Source organism: Mandrillus leucophaeus, unplaced genomic scaffold (genome assembly GCF_000951045.1).
Source record: "Mandrillus leucophaeus isolate KB7577 unplaced genomic scaffold, Mleu.le_1.0 Scaffold65, whole genome shotgun sequence".
Taxonomy (NCBI): Eukaryota; Metazoa; Chordata; class Mammalia; order Primates; family Cercopithecidae; genus Mandrillus; species Mandrillus leucophaeus.
Window position 1 is genome coordinate 1,918,569 of NW_012107030.1, and position 18,512 is coordinate 1,937,080.

At 41.7% G+C, this 18,512-nt stretch overlaps 1 long non-coding RNA gene across 1 annotated transcript in view; it reads left to right on the plus strand.

Annotated features, from left to right (window-relative positions):
* The window catches only part of LOC105554553, an 88,901-nt gene extending 78,752 nt beyond the window's left edge, over nt 1-10,149 (plus strand). The window contains exon 3 of the long non-coding RNA XR_001008345.1: nt 8,287-10,149. This is a non-coding gene — a long non-coding RNA (uncharacterized LOC105554553). The remainder of the gene's footprint in view (nt 1-8,286) is intronic.
* Nucleotides 10,150-18,512: the final 8,363 nt, after the last annotated feature.

Sequence of the window (18,512 nt, forward strand, 5' to 3'; positions counted from 1 at the left end):
AAGGAAGGAAGGAAGGAAGGAAGGAAGGAAGGAAGGAAGGAAGGAGAGAGCTAGCTGAGTCAGACTAGAGTTTTCATTCTAGTCTCATCACTTCCTTGTTTTGTGATCTTGGGACATCCTTCAACTTTTCCAACTCATTATTTCTTTAGTGACAAGTGGGGATAATCCCACCTCCCAGGGCTCTTAGGAGTGCAATTTGATATGATAATAGGAAGATCTAGCACATACCACAAACATAGTGTTACTGGCAGCAAATCCGCATGGGTCTGCAGCAACCTCAGTTCTTCCCTCCTCAGAAGAAAGAATTCAACTGAATGGGCATGAGGCAGAGTGAGAGAACGAGGCAAATTTCAGAGCAGGAGTGAAAGTTTATTAAAAGCTTTAGAGCAGGAATGAAAGGAAGGAATATACACTTGGAAGAGGGCCAAGCAGCCAACTTGCGAGATCAAGTGCCCGGTTTGACCTTTGACTCAGGGTTCTATAATATTGGCATACTTCTTGGAGCTTGTCTCTCTTCTCCCCCGATTTTTCCCTTGATGTGGGATATCTGCATGCACAGTGGCCTGCTAGCACTTGGGAGGGGCCGCTACAACCATTTACTGGAGTTGTATGATGCTCACTTGAGGCATTCTTCCCTTACCAGTTGAAGGCTCTTAGAAGGTCATATACCAGTTAAACTCCACCACTTTGCCTCTTAGTGTACATGCTTGAGTCCACTCACCCAACTCCTGAGATCTTATCAGGAAGCTGCTGATCACCAGTTTCAGGTTTTTTCTGTCTGTTGGGAGACTGCCTTTCCGTAGTGCTGGCTGCGACCAATTATTATTTTAGAGGAACAGTGTAACAACCGCCTGACCATATTACTTGATGGTCGCCTGCCATTCCTGGGAGGGAACCCTATCCTGCCCTTTTGATGCATGACTAGCTACCTACTATAACAATAGGAGGCAAACAACAGCCAGGATCATCCTGTACAGCTGCATAAGTTGTGCACTGTGCAATGCCAAGGGTGTCATTCACATTGTCTCTCCATAATCACACGCAGCAGCCCCACCTGCAAATGTCGGTTCGCTTTATCTCCTTTCCCCTAATGAGAGTAGCTAAAAGATAAAGTGAAAAGATTAGAGAGAACAGCAAGGGGCACTTGGTAACTACACGACTGACACAGATGTATTAAAATAATGTGACCATCTCCTGCTTCCTCTACTTGACAAAAGGGGACCCCTCAATGTGTCATAAACATTTATGTACTAGGCACGCTAGGCTCACAATAGGCATTTCTGTCTCATTTCCGTAGAGCACAGTTCTTTATAGCCTGTGGTCCTGTTGTCTTCACCCCTGAGTGAAAGTAGAAAGCTGTTTCCATCCAAGAGCGTATCACTGGCTTCAAGCCACCTTCTCTTAGAGTCTTAGCCCGTGCCTTTTCCCCACATCTCACACCAAGCCCCGCATCACTGTAAAATCAAACTAAAATCTGGTCTAAGAAAGCCTTTGTACTGTCATGCTTGAGTTCTTATGGAGGAACTGTAACCTAACATAGGAGGCAGGCAAACCGAACACTAATGCAGGACTATGCTTCTGTAAGCTAGCCGAGTCTCAGTCAATCCCAGCAGCCATGCTTGAGCCACTCATAGGCAGTTAACTGTTCAAACCATGTGCAAAGGAGGTTAATGCAGAACTGTAACCAATCCAGCTGTTTCTGGACCTCACTTTTGTTTTCTGCACGCTACTTTTTTTTTCCTCTGTCCATAAATTTGCTCTGACCATGTGGCAAGTGCTAGAATCTCTCTGAATCTGCTGTGATTCGGATGGCTGCCTGATTCATGAATCTTTTTCTTTTTCTTGCTTAAACTCTGTTATATTTAATTTATTTAAAGTTTTTCTTTTAACACTGTGTATCTGGTCCATCAGTCCTTAGGGGACGGTCCTTTGGTATTTAGTGATAAGAGAGTTTTGGGGGTCATGAGGGTAGCCCCAGCTATGGAATCTCAGCATCAGGGCAGCCTTCAGAACTCAGCACTGCCTCATCTGTCCACGCCTCTCATCAGCCTCTCCCTCTGCACTTTGCTCCCATTTCCCCCTAAAGCTTTCCTTGTGGCACGAGATTCTTGACGTCAAGATCTTCCTACTGGACATCAGTCAGATGTGTGAAAACTGAAAATAGATAATATATTTTAGAAGAAGACTTCTGTTCTCTGAGAGACAAATTATGAAAATTCTTACTAGCCCTTTAAGGCATAGAAAATTATATTGTCAATATATTGCCTTCTATTTTATAGATGTTCTTCAAAATCAAAGACTGTTAACGTGCTATTGCTTTTCATCTTTGTTTCAATTGTATGGATTTATAAGACCAGTAATTCTTACCATTAACATCAGCCCTCCAGTTTTCATTTTTACTGATTTTTATGTAACAATTTTAAGATGCAATAAACTGCATAAGTACCCACTGATGTTGAAACACAGCACCCGAATCCAACTGGTAGCTGACAGGTAGCCACCATCCAATTACCCAAAATGTTTCCTAGCCAGCTGATGTACAAGAGTCCCGATTGGGGTTTGAATGCCAAATATCTAAAAGATAAGGGCTGAGCGCACTGATAACTAAATATCAAACTGGAAAAACAACAGGGTCAACTGCTGTCTCAAACTCCAAGTCCATTAGACGGGGTGAGCCTCAGACACTAAGGGCCTTGTGGGGGAAAAGCAAGCAACTGCTTTGGTCTGTTCCATGCATCTGTCTTCTCTGGGTTGACACTGCAGAAATCCATAAGGCTGAGGTCCTATGGTCAAGGTAGGCCCAGTACTCTGGGCCTGGCCCTGCTGGGTTTTGTCACCCACTTCTAGACAACTCTGCGGGGCAAGGCTGTTTTCTGCCAGGTGCCATTACTGGAGGGCTCCAGACCTCGAGAAATGTGTAATTAAGAAACTCATAATCATCCTACCCCTTCCTTGCTGCTCTCACCCCCAAAGATTCCTGCTGAGGGGTTAGTAGATCACTCAGAAGACAATGGAGAGGCACTGACAGGGTTTAAGGCAGGGAACCACAAGCCTAGATTTGCATTTTGAAAAGATAATTCAGGGAACATCGTACATCTACGCGGTCCTCGGCAGGGGGAAATGCTAGAGCTGAGAATGGATTCCATATTAGATCAGAACGATGTGTCCTCTCATCCTGCCAGGAACTGAACTTTGTCTTCTCCATGCATAAAACTCTCAGATAGGATGCTCCAATGGTGGACACACACAGTGTATTTGCTGTTGTTGTTGTTGAGTTAGACACTTAGAGGACTGAATTGGTAACATCATTTTCTCTTTTTACCAACTTGTTTTCATTGATGTTACCTTGTACTCTATTCCTCCCCAACCCATGTAGCTCTGTCCACCCTAATTTTCCCCAAGATGTCCTGACCAAGTGGGAACAAAAGGGATCAACTGTAGCACTTGAGTTATTTCCTCTCACAAAAGTCTGCACCTGCAGTCACTTTCAGTCTCTCTTGGGTGAGAGAGAGTAGAAGGTAGCAGAGTGGAGTGGGAAGAACTGTGAACGTGAAGTCCAAATACCTAAGATTTCCCCTGTTCTGCCTCTTCCTTTTCATGTGACCTGGGGTCACGCCTCCATTAGCTCACCTGTAAAGGAGGACCAGGTCACCTTGCACATCCTGTAGCAGCGAGTCTATGATTCTGCAGTTGGTTCACTGTGCTACTTGCTGGGGATATGGCAGGAACAGGAATGATAATCCTTGCTTTCATGCTGCGCTGGCTTCTTCTGAATTTATTTGACTTGGTTATTCAAATGAGTTTCAGCTGCCTCTGCAAGAAAACAAGCATCTTCCCAAAATGTGTTGGCCCTTCTCCAGAAGTTATGCAAATGACAGAGATGCTGGTTTATTAGAAGCAAAGAAAGAGGCTCTCTTTCCTGGGCAGCCTTCAATGGTGGGAATCCCTAGTGCCTCTGCTAGCTGGGCATTCTATTACAGTAAAGGAGCCCATGAATGCTGAGAACTTGGTCACAGGGTTTGAACCAAGGTAAAAAAACTCACTCTGGCGCATCAGGGGTGACCTGGGATAGGACGCGGAGCTTTGCCCTCACTGAGCTCTAGCAGGGAAGGGTGAGGCCCAAACCATGGCTTTGCTTAGCTTCCTACCTGGTAATTTATCAAGCACCAGATGATGCAGTATTATATAGCCATTAAAAATAATAAAGAGATGTGCATCCATTTATAGAGAAAAATCTTCACAATATGCCAGTAAATAAAAAGTGAACTATAAAAACAGAAGATACAATAAAATTCCATTTTGATTATATGCTGTCTATATAAGATATATAAAATAGCTAATATTTATTGAAGACTTACTGAATACCAGCCATCGAATTAAGATGTTATACATACTATCTCCTTTGATCATCCAAAAATGCTGTACAGAAGTACAATTTAAAATCCCAGTTATACAGATAAGAAAACAGAATCAAACAAAGTTTAAGTGAATTTTCAAAATCAAAGAGTCAATAAGCGATAAAACTAGGCTATAAATCCAGTCACTCTGACTCTGGCCCCTAGGCTTTTAGCTATCTGGTGGTACTATGTAGGCCTCTGGAAAGTTTAGAGCAAAGTACTGATACTGGTTATTTCTTGAAATCGGTCATTTTCTTCTTTTGGCTTATCTGTGATACAAATATTATGAAGATAATATGCATATACTTATGCAGTACATATCTTACATTGGGAAAAAAACAATCTCAATTAGAAAACACACAATTAAAAAGGTAATTAGAAGGAACACAATCGGAAGAAAGACTTTTGTAAATCTTTATTTCTGTCTATTGAGTTCTTGAATGTATTTCACAGGCCAGTTTGCAGTACTATTTGTCTGCCTGTAATCTTTTTAAATACTCCAAGGTCTAATTGTTTAGTTGCTTAATGAAACTGATTCCCTTTGAGGTTCCCTAACAAGCTTAATAATGCCTTTCAAAAAGAGCTGAGTAACCAGTTAAATGGAATTACATAGGCATGACTATTTGCTGCTTAAGTCAACTGTGATATTCTCAGACTTCATAATTGGTTATGCAATTGCTAACTCTAGGACAAATGAACATCTCATACTTCCTAGTTTGTCAATATAAAAGAAAATCTTTTAAAACTTTGCTTTCTGATATGTATTTCATGGTGAGATGTTGGAAAAATATACGTTTTCAAATGCTGAACACACTTTTAGAAAAGGTCATGCTGACCATTGGAAAATTAGCTGGTATATATAACTTCATCATTTTAGCAGTTCAATTAACCTCAGTTTCACAGCATAGAGTGGGATGGAGAGGAGGAAAATCCATATGATGCCTAGGGCACACACTCTGAATTTGAAGCAGCATGGACTTCCTCCAGATCAGAGGTAGATGCCTAGTGAATGCATCAGTGCTATGACTCCCCAGAACGTTATCATTTGGGGAGTTTCTGTTCAGTCCTCCAGATCTCCAGGGCCATTAACCAACAGCCATTTGCTTGTGTTCAGGCCTAGGGCTTAGATCTAAGGGTAACAGCATCATCCTTGGGCACGTACAAAGATGGGAAGTTTTTATTCCTTGGTGGCTCTGGCTCATTTATCTTTAGAGTTTATTGCCAGTGATAAAGAACTCTTACATATCCTTAAATATGATGTTGTGACATGAAAACATGAGATTCTCAGTATTAATGCTCTCTGGCATAGCAATTGCCTTATTAATGCTGGTGGAGATCTGGTTTCCCCAAGGGATAAGATGGCCCAATAATAATACAGTCATCCCCAATATTCATGGGGGATTGGTTTCAGGACCCCCCAGCGCCAGACAGCGAAATCCATGGATGCTTAAGTCTCTGATACAAAGTGGCATAGTATTTGGATAGAATCTACACACTTCCTTCTGTATACTTTAAATCATCTCTAGATTACTTACAATACCTAAATACTATATAAATAGATGTTATATGGGTTTTCTTATTTGTATTTTTGTTGTATTGCTATTTTTAATTTTTTCTAATATTTTTGATCTGTAGTTGGTTGAATCCACAGGTGTGGGACCCAGGGATTCTGGGGGTGGGCTACAGTTACAATCATAGCTCCACTGTAGCAGGCATCACAGCCTGCAGCAGACTAGCTGGGTGTACGTGTGGGCCACAGCTTTGATAACAGTCATAGAGCAACAGTAATGAATCCCTGCTGTGGCCACATACTCATAAGCTCTTGACCTGCACTATTTCCCTAAATCCATTCCTATCACCCTAGGAGGCAGATCCTCTTATACCCATTTACCCATGAGGAAATGGAGGCTCTGAGAGGCAAAGTCACTTGCTCAGCATTACAAAAGCTGCTGTAGAGGGGCAGTGCTAAGGCTTATAGCCATACCTACCTAGCCCCAAAGCCCCTGTGGGTTGAATCTCTGTGCCATGTTTTCTCAACACAGAACAATTTTCAATGTGGAAGATACCCAGGTGGGGACTCCTGCATCCTGACTGATGAGGGGGTGGGGGAAGGAAGCCTCAATCAGAGCAGCAAACCAGGGAAGTTTATTTCTAGTGTATTGCACCCACCCCCACCACCCAGTACAGTGCTGGGGAGAAGCCATGTGCAGACTGTCACCCTTGACTTTGAAAGGTCCAGCTGCCATCTGTAGAAGAGGAACTCCAAGCAAAACGACAACTGTCTTTCCAATTCTACCACAGATGCCATTTCACTCTTGCAAAAAACTGTGTTTATTTCCAGCGATACCTTTGAAACTTAAAATAGACAATGACCCTTGCTTAGTCAACCTGCGGCTGCCTCCTTATCTCCTAATGGTGAATTCCAAAAGCAGCGGACAACCCCAGGTCTGGTAAGAGGAGAATGAGACCAGTGGGGGAGCTCAGCCAGGCTGAAAGGATAAAGTGATTGGAACTAAAAGGGCTAAAGATAGACCAGCGGGAGAAGAGACTCCAGAGAGAAGGGAGAAGCTAGGGAACATCAGGATGAACCCCAAACCTACTGATGCCCCTTCTATCCTCAAATCCTCTCTCCTCAAACACAAGCTTCCGGTAGTACAGCTAGCCCCCAGCTCTCCCAGCACTGGGCCCTCCCCTTTCAAGACCAGACTATGCAAGGCCCAGGATTCAGGCTGAGTTAGCTCTGACTCTGATAGTGCCCCATCCCTCATGTCCCTTGAACATCAGTTGCTCTGGCACCCACCATTAGATCTGATTATCCAAGATTGTGGATTCAATTCCTCTTGTGCCCTCTTGCTGCAATTCATTTGATGTGACTCTCCAGACTTTTTGTGCTAACTTGCTATGAGGTAGGCTTTGTGCTGCATCCTGTGAAGGATCAAAGGAGTTGAATCCTGGCTCTGCTACTGGAGAGCCCTGAGAAAGTTCCCTAACAACTCCCCTCCTTTTCGGTAAAATGAGTATACTATACCCACCCTGCTGGGCTCTTGGGATGTCATCATCATTAAATATATTAAGGCACCAAGCTCAGCTTGGAGGCCGTTGGGACTTTGCTAGGTGGTATGGAATGGAGGAAAATGACCCCAGTTAAAGGCTCACCTGCAACCAAGGCACAGCTGCAGGAGCGTGGGGCGTACGTCCGGAGAACATGCAACAGCAGGCAGTAGTGTATGGACAGAGGTTGGAGGAAATGTGAGAGAATAGGATAAAAAAGTAAGTGTGGGGCAATGGTTCCACCATGGTGCCCTGGTGACTTGCACCTATCCAGACAAGCTACCTCTTGAATGACTTGGCACAATGCCTGTACTCCTCCAAGGACATGAGGTTTGTATGAGCTGCTGTGAAGCCATCTCCCACTCGTCTTCCTCTCTCCTTGGGAGGCTGTCATGAATTAGTCTCTCAAGGTCTTCAGGGTGCTGACAAGGTTTGGCACTTTCTGCCCTGTTTCCCCCACTCCAAAAGTAGAGCTGCAGAACATGAAACTGTTCAGCCAAAATCTGCACGTGTCCCAGCTCATGGTGTAGTCATCCAATCCCTTTCATTTCAGTGTTGCCCAGTTTGGTGTTTGGGAAGGATCACGGGAAACTGGCCCCCCTTTTCACTGTCTATGTAAAAACAATAAACTGTCTAAATCTATAAGTGGTTCACTGTCTATTACCAGCCAAATTAGCCAGGCTTTGGCCTTGGCTTTGTTTTGTCTCATGTGCATAAGCTTGGCAACAAGTAGACGTTGAACTGTAGAGATGGAATATTAGGGTAAGAACGTATTTCTGAGGTTTTTGAACTATATTATCCTTTTGGACTTCTGACCTTTTGCCTTCTATTTTCACAGCTAACCCTAGGATGACTGGCCCCTGACACTTGAGCCATCCCATCTTCTGTCGTAGGTTGCCCCATCCATCCCCTCAATGCGCCTGACCTTGAGGACCACTGACAAAGGAGCAGTCAATAGAAATTAATTGCTAAATATCCAGAAAATCTCAAATGGTATTTAATATGCAGTTCATCAAAAGTAAAAGTTCCTTAAGTTTTCATCCAGAAAAGTTATTTATAAGGGATGAATGTATAAATATGTTGTATGCAAATATTATATTCAAGGGCAAGACCATGAAAACAGTTTAAGAATCCAATGACAGGGAATTGGATAAAGACGTCGGAGTGCACTTGTCAAAACACAGCTATCAAGAATGATGATGTTGAACAATCGTTTAGCAATATAATTGTCTAGGACCATGGGGAGTCAGATTTTACCCAACTTGTAAGTTAACAACTCTGCCATAGCTTCATGAAAGAAGACACGAGACCCCTGGGTCAGGAACAGAGGTCTCTAATACTCACAGCAATATCAGGAGTCAGAATTTCAGGGATTTTTTTTCCCTGCCAGTTTCTCAAGTCCCAGTTCCCACAGAGTGACAGGAAAGGGCCAGGTAACACTAGCACTGCCATCAGTGGCTGTATTACAGAACAGGAACTCCAAGCTTAGGAAACCCAAATCTTTTATAGTTAACAATAAACACATCTGCCATTGTTCTGAAGGGAAATGCTATCCCAATCTTCCACACCTGTTCACTATATAAATATCCATGAAAAGATAGACAGGAAAATAGGTGGAGGGTGCCTCTGCTCACAAGATGTGCAGAAATGTGAGAGGCTCATGGAGAATTGTTTCCCTACAATGACAAAATGCTGACAATATATTGTTATGTAAAATAAAGCAGGCATTTTCACCTTATTTTCATGAAATATATGTGTGTTTATATAGATATTTAGAAAAGTACGAAAGGACATTCATCCAGATATCAATAGAAAAGTTTATTATTTTTTGTTAGTTGTAAGTTCAAACTTTTCTAGTGAACATAGGTTATTTGTGAAATTATTTTTAATTAGTATTATTATTATTATTTTTGAGATGGAGTTTTGCTCTGTCACTCAGGCTTGAGTGTAGTGGCATGATCTCAGCTCACTGCAACATCCGCCTCCTGGGTTCAAGCAATTATCCTGCCTCAGCCTCCTGAGTGGCTGGGATTACAGGTGCGTGCCACCACACCCAGCTAATTTTTGTATTTTTAGTAGAGACAGGATTTCGCCATGTTGGTCAGGCTGATCTCGAACTCCTGACCTCGTGATCTGCCCACCTTGGCCTCCCAAAGTGCTAGGATTACAGGTGTGAGCCACTGCACTCCTCCTAAATGTCAATTAATAACTGAGGGAGCCCTTAAAATACCCCTGCTGACTTCCACATGGGTGTGTAAAACAGAATCTGCTCACGTCTTAGAGGAGATAAGTACATGCTTAACGTTTTTAGGAGAGACCTGCCTTTTGACATGGAGAGCTGTAGCACTGTTGACAACAGCATACCTCCTTCAACTATGCAAACCATGTTCACATCAGAGCTGCCTACGAATGATTATTTTCCATAATGCTATGCTCCCTCCTGCCTCAGGCAAGTGTGAGTCAGGAAGTGTATCCAGGGTATCCCTCACTTTTACTCATTTTTGCCAAATGCAGTGCAAGTGTATAGACTCTTTTTCATATTTATGTTGGTTGCAGAGCATAAATCTGAATAGGTTCTCCAAAGTAAGCTTTTTCTGCATGCATTTACTCCCAATGATAAATATCGTGAATTGCTTTTTAGTAATCATTATGCTTTTCTGTATTTTTTACGGTTAGTCTGTGCTATAAACTTGTTTGGTTTAATGATTTGGGTGATCTTTCACACACACACACACACACACACACACACACACACACTATACAACACACAGTTTCTTGTGTTTAAACAGGGATAGTGATTACCTTACAGATTGTGATTAGGATCAGATAAACTATAAGTAAAGCCCTGTGGGATAATCTGTGGGACAAAACTACCACAATTTCAAATTTTATGCAACAATTAAACAGTATTTTATAACTGACAAAACTAAAAATGAACTTTAACTTAAAATTTCTTATTACACAATTGACAATTCAATTAACTTTCAAATATTAGCGTCTCTGTGTGTATATGTGTACACAAACATATACAAGTTATTCAACTTAAAAGTATATTTTCTAATAGCTATTTAAGAGCCATCAAACTTTCCAAAAAAAGAGATAGCTTTTTAAAACAAGTATTTCACCTTATGATAGTTACTCGCATAAATTGATAATTTAACTGGCTAATTATTAAATCTATTGTAGACAGGACGAAGCAGCATTAGGAGAGGGTATTTATCATTTGCCTGGGGCTGTCTCATAACTTAGTTGAGATTCTTTTGGTTGTGAGTATCACAAACCCACTTCAAATTAGCTTGCACTCAGCTAAAATTTGCTGGAAGGATCCTGAGGCAGTAGTTCTGAAAGTCAAAGAAAAAGTCAAATAACTCATGATCAGGAAAAGGACGCATGAAGTAGGAACCTCTAGGGCCCAAGGTTGTGGATTTTTCTTCTAGAGACTTGATATCCACAGTACTCAGCAATATTTTCTCATTTGCTTTTTCTCTTGACCTTAATTCTGGAGAGAGCAGAATTGAGTGGTCCAGCTTGGGTCAGGTGTCCAGCTTGGGTCAGGTCCACACCTGTTGCAAGCACCTATGGCTGAGAGGTCAGGGTCACATTACAGAGGTATGGCTGCTGGGGCCCAGGCCCATGCGTGTGCATGTGTTGTATATATGCATTTATCTGTGTGTGGCAGGGAGTGCAAAGGTGGATGGGGTGACACTCAGGGATCTGTGGCTGGACTGGCACCCCGAAAGTTCTTCTCCACACGTTTTTGCTTCAGAGGGATAGAATTTCCATTCCTCTTACATTTTTATAATGTTGTTAGATCGCTTCCTCACTCTGGATTTTGGTGTTCTAACCAGAAGTTCATAGGCAATCTCTAAATGGCCTTTGAGCTTCCACGGTGCACATTAATACTTCATCTAGCAACTTGGAGAGTCCATCTCAGTAGAAAATTCCCTGGTTTCACTTGGAAACATCCACTGCCCTTGGTAATGGAGCTGCCAAGAATGAATCACGCTCAAATTTGTCCTTTTAGCAGAATAATGCTGCCCTCTGACACCAGCTGAATAGGTTTTTATCTTTTGGGGAAGTACATTTTCTTCCTCCATGCAGCTTCATTAGTATTTGTGAACTGAGCCCCCATGCTTGGCCTGCATGCCTGTGCCAGGCCCTCGCTGCCGTCCACTCCCCTTAATTCACTAATCATCTGTACAGGAGGGGCTGGAGGAAGATGGAACTTAGCCCTGACTGGGGGCAGGGACCTGGTTGTGAACCCTTGGCCTAATGGAGACTTGGTCAAGTAGTATCAACTGTCAGGACTTTTATTTCCTGATCTGTAAACTGGGATCAGAATCCCCCTTTTTTTTGTTTCTTGTTTTTTTTTTTTTTTTTTTGAGGCGGAGTCTCGCTCTGTCACCCAGGCTGGAGTGCAGTGGTGCAATCGCTGCTCACGGCAAGCTCCACCTCCTGGGTTCACGCCATTCTCCATCCTCAGCCTCCCGAGTAGCTGGGACTACAGGTGCCCGCCACCATGCCTGGCTAATTTCTTTTTGTAGTTTTAGTAGAGACGGGGTTTCGCTTTGTTAGTCAGGAGGGTCTCGATCTCCTGACCTCGTGATCTGTCCGCCTCGGCCTCACAAAGTGCTGGGATTACAGGCGTGAGCCACTGTGTCCGGCCCAGAATCCCCCTGCCCCCCGCCTTTTTTTTTTTTTGAGTTGGAGTTTCGCTGTTTTTGCCCAGGCTGGAGTGCAATGGCGCGACCTCGGCTCACCGCAACCTCCGCCTCCTGGGTTCAAGCGATTCTCCTGCCTCAGCCTCCTGAGTAGCTGGGATTACAGGCATGTGCCACCATGCCTGGCTAATTTTGTATTTTTAGTAGAGATGGGGTTTCTCTATGTTGGTCAGGCTGGTCTTGAACTCCCGATCTCAGGTGATCCACCCGCCTCGGCCTCCCAAAGTGCTGGGATTACAGGCGTGAGCCACCGCGCCCAGCCCAGAATCTCCATTTTATCCAAAGAGCTGAGAGAAGGCAGAGGGGGTAGTAAGTATGAATGTAGTTTGGATGCTGTAAAGTTCTATGTAAATATTAAGTATATTCTCCATTAAAAAATCCACCAACCTCATTCTCTTGGGTGTGTTAAATCACATGCATTCGTGTTTCCAGTTAACCAGAGACCCCACTTTTTCCAAACCATGTGGCAGAGGATTAAAATCTGTAATTATTTTGTTTGAGCTACTTCTTTCATTTTAGAAACTGAAATCATCAGAGGAAATAAATATTCTGTGATATTCACATATACTTCTATGAGAGTAATTAGGAGAATCTTTGGCAACGTTACATATAAAATATCCCCAGGAGATTCATTTTCTGCTAAACCATTCAATAAAAATGAAAAGCAGTCCTCCCAACTCTACTCCCACCTAATTCCCTCAAGATCCCAAAGCCTTGTAGTTTTATCAGGGTTACTTATATTATGTTGCAAATACAATTATTACCTTGTTATCTAGGCCCTTAAGATGTCAGAGTTTTATGCACATAGGGTCAACACACATGATTCTGTATTATTCAGAAGAGGTAAATAATTCGTTCTCCTGCAAAAATAGCCCTGTATCTGTAAAATATCCTTCCCATTCTGAAGATAATTTATGCCTCCTGACCCCTCAAAGAAAATGAGAATTTCTGGCCATGGGCTCGAGGTGCATCCCTTAGTGGCTCACCCATGTGTTCACAACCACATCATCTAACAGCACATCTAACTCACCACACTAATTTGCCTAGTGAGCCATGTTGGCCGGCACCTGAAATTCAAAACAGGATTATCAATAGCATCAACAGCTACAGAGGGGTCAAGGAAAAGGATTATACAGGTCATTTGTTCAGAAAGAAGGTGGCCACTGGTGACTTTGGAGAGGTCACTCTAACAATGGCAGAATGGCAGAATGAAGAAGTCAGAATGCAAAGATGTAAGGCAGGTTTTGATGCTGAGAAAATAGGAACGTAGGTAGTTATTTGCTTGACAAGTGAGCTAGCAATGAAAGGAAAAGGAGGGGTAGAACTAGGCCTCAAAAGAGGCAATTCATTTATTTTCTTAGTTGTATAACCAAAACATATTCACGTTTGAAGGCCAAGGGGAAGGAACTAATGAAATCTACTGATTATAAGCTGTGCAACCTTTGACAAGTTTCTTGATTTCTCTAAACCTTAAAAGCATCTCTTGTAAAACAGGAGTAATAATACCATACATTTCACTGGGATATTGTGACTTTTAAGTGAGGTAATTTATGAAATACTTAGCTTCACATAGTGCTAAGTACCCATTAAGTGATCAATAGATAAAATACTGATTTACAAAGAGAAATAGGAGGAGGAAAAGGAAGAGTCATCCAAGGCAGCAACAGAAGATAGAAGAGGAGGAGGAGATAGCATTGAAGGAGCTAGAAAGGAACCCCTGAAGCTGGAGAGGGTGGCTGAATGTGCAGAGAGAAATTTTCCACCATAAAGAGGAGGATAAGATAAAGTCTAGGCCGGGAGCGGTGGCTCAAGCCTGTAATCCCAGCACTTTGAGAGGCCGAGGTGGGCGGATCACGAGGTCAGGAGATGGAGACCATCCTGGCTAACACGGTGAAACCCCATCTCCACTAAAAATACAAAAAATTAGCTGGGCGTGGTGGCAAGCGCCTGTAGTCCCAGCTACTCGGGAGGCTGAGGCAGAAGAATGGTGTGAACCCAGGAGGTGGAGCTTGCAGTGAGCCGATATCAAGCCACTGCACTCCAGCCTGGGTGACAGAGTGAGACTCCGTCTCTAAAAAAAAAAAAGAAAGAAAGAAAGTCTGGTGGACATTTCCAAATTTCTCAAAAAAGGACACACAGTTTTGTTGAGACAGTAGCAGGAAGGGGGTGGTTTGAAGACAGGGAAAAGAGCCCAGGATTGCCATTGTGAAATACACATTAAGACTTCACAGAGGTGAACATGGAGATTATAGAGTAGCCACAAGAGCCCATTTGAAATAAAAAGAGAAGTCCAGGGCCAGGCATCCAGGAGCAGAACAGCAGGTTAGGACAGAGCAGAAACTCAAGGGAGAGAAGACAACTGAGAAGAGGTGAGGGCAGGCTGTCTTCCTTTTGTCTTTCTTTCCCTTTCTTTCCCTCTCTCTGATTTCCTTTCCTTTTCTCCTTCTCTCTTTTCCTTTCTTATTTCTTCTTTAAGAAGTAATAAGCAGTAGAAAGAGTTGTTAATCATTCCTTCTTCGGTGTTTTCCACCTTCTCATGAGACTCAAAGAATTGATGTCTGTTCTGTAGGCTCTTGTAAAACTTATTGAGTTCCTCTGAAGAAGGAACTGTACAGATGAAAATAATAGCACTAATAAATGCTGAAAGTCTCACAGTATTAACATGATTATATGCAGCCTGAAAATGGATTTCAGAGCCAGAGAAGCTTAGGTATCTGAAAGAAAAACGTAAATGTAATTGGAAATCTATCCCAGACTTGTATCTACATGCACTATTTACTCTGTTTTGGGGCTTTCTTTGTGATTAAGCTATTAAAATGCAGTCACTCTCCCTTTTTAGGCCAGCCAAAACAATGTAATTTTTTTTTTTCAAGCAAAGTATAACTATAAAAAGTTAAAATACAGAACAAGGGCCGGGCGCGGTGGCTCACGCCTGTAATCCCAGCACTTTGGGAGGCCAAGGTGGGCAGATCATGAGGTCAGGAGATCAAGACCATCCTGGCTAACACGGTGAAAAACTTTCTCTACTAAAAATACAAAAAATTAGCCAGTCATGGTGGCAGGTGCCTATAGTCCCAGCTACTCGGGAGGCTGAGGCAGGAGAATGCCTGAACCTGGGAGGTGGAGCTTGCAGTGAGCCGAGATTGCACCACTGCACTCCAGCCTGGGCGACAGAGCGAGTCTCTGTTTTTTAAAAAAAAAAAAAAAAAAAATTAAAATACAGAACATGACATTACATATCATCTAAAATATCTTTGAATAAATTTATCAGTTTATTGAAGCAGTGTTTAGTGAGAACCTACTATGTGCTAGGCATTGTGCACTTAACAGGGCTAAAGGCCTCATGGTTCCCATAATCATCAACACTCACAATCTTTAGAATATATTTCAATTCTGGACAACATGGAAAATTAACATAAGCCATTGCCTCCCTTCCTCAAATCCAACTTCAGAGATTTTAGGGAATGAAACGGAAAACATGTTGATGGATCCCAGCACTTAACACCAAAACCATGAAAAACCCACGGGAAGATGAAAGATAGTTGAATTCCTATGTGATAGGAAGATGATGGCCTACCTGTATCAGGAGAAGCCCAGGGCCATAGATGGGAGACGTGCTTGGAAGTGCTGGCTGAGTGCACCTTTTATCTCTCTTACCCTGACCTCAGTGGGCTACTGACCTCCTATTGCTTCAGTGGCAAAGCACCTTCCCAAATCAGAATGTATCAGAGCAGTTAGCCAACATCGGGGCAGAGCTGGAGACCCTCTGGAGTAAGAACAAGTGTGGGGAAGCTGACCAGCCCCTGAAAATTTCCTCCTCACCTCTCCAACCCCAAAGCAGAGACGAGCAGTTAGAAGAGAGAAGTTCCCAGGGCTCTCTGAGGGTGAGGTCTCAGGAGGTACAGGGTAGGGAGAGGTAGGAGAAAGCAAACTGCAGGTGGTTGATTCCTGATAGAAACATCAGAGGCTGTGCAGCTTAAAGCATACTCCCCACCCCTAAACTCACAGTCTAAGATTTTGATACTCCTTCAGGTATACATTAGTCTCCATGTCAACTGAAATTCCCAAGGGACATGCAAGGTTTGGGGGTGGGGATTTAGGAGTCGTTTATTAAGACTTCTCTGGAGCACACCCCCCCCCGCCGAAAGGCAGTATACCAAGAAATACCTACTAGAGACACTTAAAATGAGCCTAGTAAATATCTATCTTTTAAAAGGGAAGGAGTGATATTTGAACACGAAGTAAGAATAAGTAGTTACAGATAAGAAACAATGGGAGATCCTGGGCATGAAAAATATAAGCATAGAAATGAAAAACTCAGTAGATGAGTTGAATAACTGGATGGATACTTCAAAGACTAAACTAGTAACCTGGAATTTCAAGTTGAGGAATTCTTCCAGAGAGTACCAGGAAGGGTTGAGATGAAAAGAATAAAATTAACATTGAGAGACATGGAAGACGTCAGCATCGATTCAATGCATGTTCCAGGAAGAAATAAAACACTAATGCTGTATGCAAGAAGACAGTGAAATAATATTTTTTCAATGCTGAACATAGACATTTTTGGACCTAGAACTTTGTAACCAGTTAAGGTTTTATTTAAATATGATTGTGAGATAAAGATATTTTCAGGTTCACAGGGCCTAAAAATTGTTTCCCATTTCAAGAACATCTTTGAAAGAAATACTGTAGCAAAGAGGAGAGATTAATTCAGGAGAGAAAAATGAGGTATAGGAAGTATGGGTGAGTAGATAAGTTTTATTTTTGCTTAGACGTGCAATGACCTCCTATACTTCCCTCTTACAAAAACCAAAGCATAGCCATGACCATACAAAGTAAACACTCTCAATGAGTATAAACTTAGTTATTACAAAAAATACAAATTAATGTTATAACTTCATGGGAATTTTATAAAGGGAAACCATTAAATGAATAGAAATAAGAAGTTAACTGTTCAAGAAGAACACGTGATTTATCCAGTAGGAGACAAGAAAGAGGGAAAAGGAACTGCTTAAGTGCTGTTGGATTTTTAAAAATGAGATTTAAAAATATGTTGCTTCCAGGAGATATATATATATATAACAAAAATACAGAAAAATTGAAAATATAGACTGTACAGATATTAATAAAAACAATAAACTCTCGTATAACAATGCTCCCATTAGACAAAACTGAATTAAAAGGGGAAAACATCACATGAGTTAAAGAGGAAAGTATACATTGTGAAAGGAGCTAGGAGAGAATATAATTAATTGTGAATCAAAATGCATCTTAAAATATGCAACTGAATATAGCAACAGAGAGCATGTATAGATCAGCAGCTATAGCTGGAGATCATAAGACAACCTTTTTAATAACTGACAGATCATATGGAAAATATAAGCAAAGAGATACATTTGAATTAATAGGATGAGTAATCTGGACTGTGTATAAAAAGCTATATTCTTAGCATTCTTGGAGAAATAACAAATAGTATCATGTAATGAACACAAAAGAAGTCTTAATAAGTTCCAAAGAATCAAAAACCAATATTATTCTTTCTTATAACGCAATAAAATTAGAAATTAACTCATACAACTAAAAAATTTGTCCTATGTTGAGGGGAGGGGTTAGATAAGCATTCATTGGTCAAGGAAGAAATCATCAGGCAAATTGCATTCACTTAAAGGTGAGTGATAATGAAGGTGCCACATTTTAAATTTGTGAGATGCAGCTAAAGCAATATTTAGAGGGAAATTTAAACCTTTCATTACATATAACAGAGCAACAACAAGAAAAAGGTTACTACAAAAAAGTTTAGCATTCAACTCTAAAGGGTAGAAAAAAGGCAACATAGTCAACACAAAAGAAACAAGAAGGAATGTAATAATAAGGATAAGGACAGAAATTAATGGAACAGAAAGAAGCAATTTACGTAATTAATAAAGTTGATTCTTTGAAGATTAATAAGATAGACAAATTTCTGGCTATATTAATCAAGGAAAAAGGGGAGAAGATGCAAAGTAAGCATCCAACAGAATTTGAAGGTGAAAATACCTACCAATATAACTGCAATAAGTAAGATTTGAACAAACACCCAACATATAAAATGAATAAACACCAGTCCATATTTATATCAATAAGTGGAGGAGAATAGACAAATTTCCCATGCAGAAGAATTCCAAATAATTTATGTACTCTGTCCTCGAGGTGGAGTACTCCTCACTTCCAAAAAGTGCACACTATGGAAAGGGGGATGAAAAGCATCACTTCACAGTAGAGACATCTGGACAACCCACCCTCAGTCAGTGATCCCGGTCAACCTCAACAGTGATGAGTGATGTTGGTATTGTGTACACTTTAT